Below are 6,000 nucleotides of genomic sequence, written 5' to 3' on the forward strand. Positions count from 1 at the left end.
ACTCATGTAAACATATACATTGGTGTAACTTTTTTTTTTTGTTATATTTATGATGGTTGTATTTACTTTGAGCACTATTATACTCGTTGTTGTGATACTCTACATGAAGTCCTCCACCCTCGAACGTTTCCGCCATCCTTGGTTTGGGGGTGTGACAGATTGGTATGAGAGCATTGTTTATAGTGAACTCAGTATATCGAACCACATAAGATATACAAACTATAAATGCATTGGGACTAGAGTCTCTGATTTTATGTTTTCAAAACAACTATACTTTTTGAAATAAGTAGTTTCTTATTAAAAGTATACGCGCATGCATACATACTAGGGTCACGTCGTTCTAGAACAAAACAAAAGTAATGATTGTTGGATATCACAGGTAAGCTCGGGGATGTATGGTCAGTCTTAGGATTGGCATAGCCTGATCAACTATGCTCGTCCGAGGAGTGATTAGCACATGCCCAAGAATGGTTGTGATATGGCAACAAGTCTAAAAACTTACCAACACTACCACAATGAAATACCATAGGGGTATTTGGTGTTGTTATAATTATTTATCTGGGAACTAAATAGATTTTTTATCAATAGGTCAATAATTGCTTAGTGGATACATTAAAATTATATGTAGCTAGGACGTCATAGATTTAGAATCTGTGAATCTTTGCTTTACTTCCTGTTCTCGTTGGATTGGGGATTTAGAGTTAGGGTCGCTTATTCGAAGGTCTATCCTGTCCCAAACACATATGACTAGTATGCACTAAACAGTGTATTGAAGTACCTGATAAAGATCATCTTATAATTATCTAATTAGTACATCTACTTAGTTACTTCCTATGTCCCCATTTCTCGCGAAGATATCATGGCTGGATTTCATCCCCATGACGACCCGTACTACCCTAACCACAACAATACTGAATGGCTCGGAGAGGAGCCAAAGAATGATCACCCAATCCCTATGGATGGTCACCAAGCTGAAGGCCTTGCTGACGGTTTCGACTCCGAACCTGAAATGGTGAACCTATCCTCGATGACCCGTGTTCCCAATCCTAATCCTCGACCGGCTTTTCAAGGCCCAATGCCTCCTTGGGTAGAGTGCTTGGAAATCTGGAGCGAAGAGCAAGACCAACCTATGTCATTCGATGGAGATCGAAACTTCTGCAACATAAACGAAGGAACCCCAGCAGATAGAATTTTTTTCCAATCCTGGTCTGTAGAGTTGCCTGAGACGAGAATTCGGGGCAAAACAACTCTCCATAGTATCGCAGAGGTTGATGCAAATGCAAGAATACGTACAATCCGCACCAATCGCCTTGAGCACTCGTGAAAAGTCTGAGGAAGACTATGAAACCCTGCTGCAAGCACTGGCTGAATCACGAACCGATGTCATAAAACTCCGAGTACGCCAGAGGGTGTACGAAAGGCACATGCCTGATATGGAGCGGCAGCTAGCTGAACTGAGAGATCACAAGAAAAATGACCGCCGCCAGTAGTAAACGCCTTACTTCATTTCATGTTAAAAAGGAATCGTTATCCCTATCTATGCCCTATGTGGTATTTCCTATGAAACTATCTTGTACTGTAGGCACCTTTAGTGAGGCCTTTAGGCAGCCAAGACACCCCTGCATTGATATTATATAAGACCCTCTACAAGGTCAATCTTCCCTAATTGTTACATCTTAAGCATCAATGACGTATCAATCAGCCGAGTTCTGTGTCACCCTTTTGTTCAAACACTCCCATCATGCTGCGATAGGAGCCTGCCTACAACCCACTCTATTCAAGTTGTAAAACTAGAGCAATCTAACTCCGAAATCGTTCCTGATCTTCTCTCCAAGGTTGGATTATGTCATTCACCAACCAATGGAACCCGGTTTTAAACAACCAACATCAAAAGATCACTACCTAAACTTACTTCTACTCTGTATTAGGATTGCATCATAGGGATGCAAGTCAAATCTTCGAGAACATGCTCCCATTTGGTCACAATAAGGGCCCAGCCTGGGTCAGCTATAAGGCACCACTTGGGTGCGGAACTACTGGAAATTCATGGGTTACCATGTAAAGACTCCCGTTAGGAATTGTTTTCAGAACGCCCTTAACGACCAAATTACGTTACAGATCTATATAAGATAAAGCTTAGTTAGAAACTCGCGACGTTTAGCCATTCTAAAAACTCAATATCATCTCACCCTTAATCATTTTGTTGAGAAGTTCCTTCATCATAGACTCACGGGTGCGATCATACCAGCACTAATGCACCGGATCCCATCAGAACTCCCCAGCCAAGCGTGTTTGGACACACATGATTCTAAGATGGGTAAAGCATGACGCCCGTATAAAACCTACCCCTACCCACTTCTGTAGCCCTATTTCAAGAATGTTAGCGGAAACACTAGGAGTAGTGCAGTAATGTGCAAAAATTTATATGCGTTAATATAAATTGTAAGGATGCACTTAAGATAATCATTTCCACTAACAAAGATGTTTTTCATCGTGAAACAGAACTATGTCTTCACCAAGAGGAAACCAACCATCTAGCAAGGTGCCAACTCTGCAGATAGACGCTGCTACTTTTCAGGCTGCAGTCACGGCAGCCGTGGCAGCCATCATGGCACAGTTCAATGCTAACAACGCCAGCAGAAATGGAAGCGGTGCTGACAATACAGATAATGGTAACATTCAGGAACACCAGCGGGTGTCCGCCAGCAAAAATACCTCAGGTCTCAAACCTACGAGCAAGAAGAGAAAGTTTTGGAACATGAAAAAGCGCCACCAATCTCAAAAATCCACTAAAAGACAACAACCTATGGCCACCCCCACCACCGCAACGGCAGTCACAACTCATGCCCCAATACTAGCCACAGGATCTACCACCCAAACGCCGGCCAGACCATATAAGGGTTCTCTCCCAAAGTGTGCCAAGTGCAGTTTCCATCACAAAGGAGCTTGCCGAATCTTAAAATGTGATAACTGCAACAGGAAAGGGCACACCGCCCGTTTCTGTAGGACCCCGACTCAGTACATCACTTCAACATCCAGTACCAAAGAAATTCCAGTGTGCTTCCTATGTGGCGAAGCGGGACACTTCAAGAGAAACTGCCCAACTGAGAGGAATGACGGGGAAAGCGGAGGAGCTTAACAAACGAACCAGCAAGGGTAATAGGGAACCATATTAGGACTTTTGTAATGTTTCCCAACGACAAAAACATTTAAGTACTATATGTTTGTAATGAAATTGTTATGCTTGCTAAAGTCACCGTCTTTCTAAAAGTAGTTAAAATACTCTCTCGTTTAAATCGAACCAAATACATTCATATATGATCTAAAGATCATTACCACTAAGATGTGATGACTTTATACATACATCGAGGTTAATTATAATCGAAATACTGAAGTCTTGAAACAAATAATTTCATCCCGACTCCTAAGCCGTGTCTAGTAGTAAGAACCGAGTGGGGCCACCCACTCGACGATTCCCCAACATCAGATCGCATACGACGTTCATATACCATTCGATCATAGGGAGACCTGTCAGGGGTCATGATGTCAAATATCATTACTAATTCTCGAAACACACCTGCCGCCAGTACTAGACACTGTGGTATAAATCATCTACGATAATGATAACATCAAACAAAGTTTATCACCCTAAAAAGAAACACAAGATACTTTATCACTCCGGTAATCTCTTCGTGCGAATACAGCTTAACTAGTTTTGTCTAAAAAGATATTGCTGTCGTCATTCAATCTTCATTGATATAGCCCTCATCTTCCCAATTTAACATCTACAAAAGGACCTTTCACCTAACCCCTCCAAACATCGAAACCTTCGTCTCTCATAAACATCCAGCTCGAACCTACGGATTACCTTTTACTATGGAACCCCAAAACACGCATCAGAGGAGTGTTATGCTTCCGAAACCTTATCACAAGAGCTTACAGGAGACCTTGGGAATGTCACGCATATAGCAGACAAGGCCCAAGCACAGAAGCTTGGGAAAGACAGGGTACGAGTTCTGCCATGAACTTCGGGCCAAGGTAGCCCAGAAGGGCGAGTAAATGTCCTACCATCTAAGAAGGCCTAATCGTGTAAACCAAACCCATATGCTTCCTACCGAGCTACAAGAACTCTTAGGTCAAACCTGGCGAACTATTCATCAATAAAATTGAAGAACCAAGCTTTTCACCCTGGAAGGCTCTGTTCTTATTCTTTGAATAGAAAGGCAAATTGCTCGTAGTTCCATTAACTTCAGAGGCCCTGACGATATCTCCAGTAGAAACCTTTACTATCTGCCTCACATAAACGAATAGGCCGACCAACCACAAGGAACGAGGTACCCTTTAGGAATCAGACCTGAGATCTGAATATCACCAGTCGCGAGTATCGGATAAGGATGTCCGAGGACAACCCTCCAAATTTGATGCGGACACTGCAAGTCCGTAGTGATACTCTCGGATAGGACCAACCCGTTCGCAGTATTCATAGGATGTGCCATTCTTACTAGGATCAGTTCATCGTTATCGTTGTAAGTGACTTGCTTATCTACCCTCGTAGTAAGAAAGATTACTAAGTTATTTGCTATGATTTTCCTCGCTTATACATTCCCCAGTTATATATAACGAACACCTGGTAGATAATAGCATGTGAGAATTCTGACTTGGTTTCCTTTCCTCGTTGGGATGTGAAACTGAAGTAGAATCACACATTTTACTATCCGCCCAGTATTGGTTATACCATAATGTGTATGAACTAAGATTTCGTGTATAATAACTCATCTCTTAGTCAGAATCAAAATAATGTAGAGCCGACCTTAGTCATTTACAAACTCCTTGCCTAAATTCGAATTTCGGGACGAAATTCCCTCTAACAGGGGGATGATGTGACAACCGTCAATTTTCGGTCAAGTCAAAGTCAACAAAAGTCAACAAGTCAAACCGGTCAACCCAATTCGCCGTGAGTACTAAAGTTTACGTTATATAACTTCTAAACAACTCTCTATTCTAATGAGAGATCATAAATCGAAAAGTGCGTTCACCTAAATCTCCTTAACCTAAAACGGTGGTACGTAGAAAGCCAAACCGATACAACAATGTTACATACTCATCGGGAGTATGCAAGATCCCTAATCAAGGCTTAACGGGGTTTAAGGACCTTGCAGTGCGTAGCCGGACACTCAAAAAGGCCACCAGTGAAATCTCTCCCACATATCTCTAGGTATGTGAAACCTCTCCCACATATCTCTAAGTATGTGAAACCTCTCCCACATATCTCTAAGTATGTGAAACCTCTCCCACATATCTCTAAGTATGTGAAACCTCTCCCACATATCTCTAAGTATGTGAAACCTCTCCCACATATCTCTAAGTATGTGAAACCTCTCCCACATATCTCTAAGTATGTGAAACCTCTCCCACATATCTCTAAGTATGTGAAACCTCTCCCACATATCTCTAAGTATGTGAAACCTCTCCCACATATCTCTAAGTATGTGAAACCTCTCCCACATATCTCTAATTATGTGAAATCTCTCCCAAATATCTCTTTGTATGAGAAATCTCTCCAAGTATGTCAAACCTCTCCCAAATCTCTCTAAGTATGTCAAATCTCTCCCAAATCTCCCTAAGTATGTGAAATCTCTCCCAAATATCTCTCTGTATGTGAAATCTCTCCAAGTATGTCGAATCTCTCCCAAATCTCCCTAAGTATGTGAAATCTCTCCCAAATATCTCTCTGTATGTGAAATCTCTCCAAGTATGTCAAATCTCTCCCAAATCTCCCCAAGAATGTCGAATCTCTCCCAAATCTCCCTAAGTATGTGAAATCTCTCCCAAATATCGCTCTGTATGTGAAATCTCTCCAAGTATGTCGAATCTCTCCCAAATCTCCCTAAGTATGTGAAATCTCTCCCAAATATCTCTCTGTATGTGAAATCTCTCCAAGTATGTCAAATCTCTCCCAAATCTCCCCAAGAATGTCGAATCTCTCCCAAATCTCCCTAA

Source organism: Lactuca sativa, chromosome 2, assembly GCF_002870075.4.
Source record: "Lactuca sativa cultivar Salinas chromosome 2, Lsat_Salinas_v11, whole genome shotgun sequence".
NCBI lineage: Eukaryota > Viridiplantae > Streptophyta > Magnoliopsida > Asterales > Asteraceae > Lactuca > Lactuca sativa.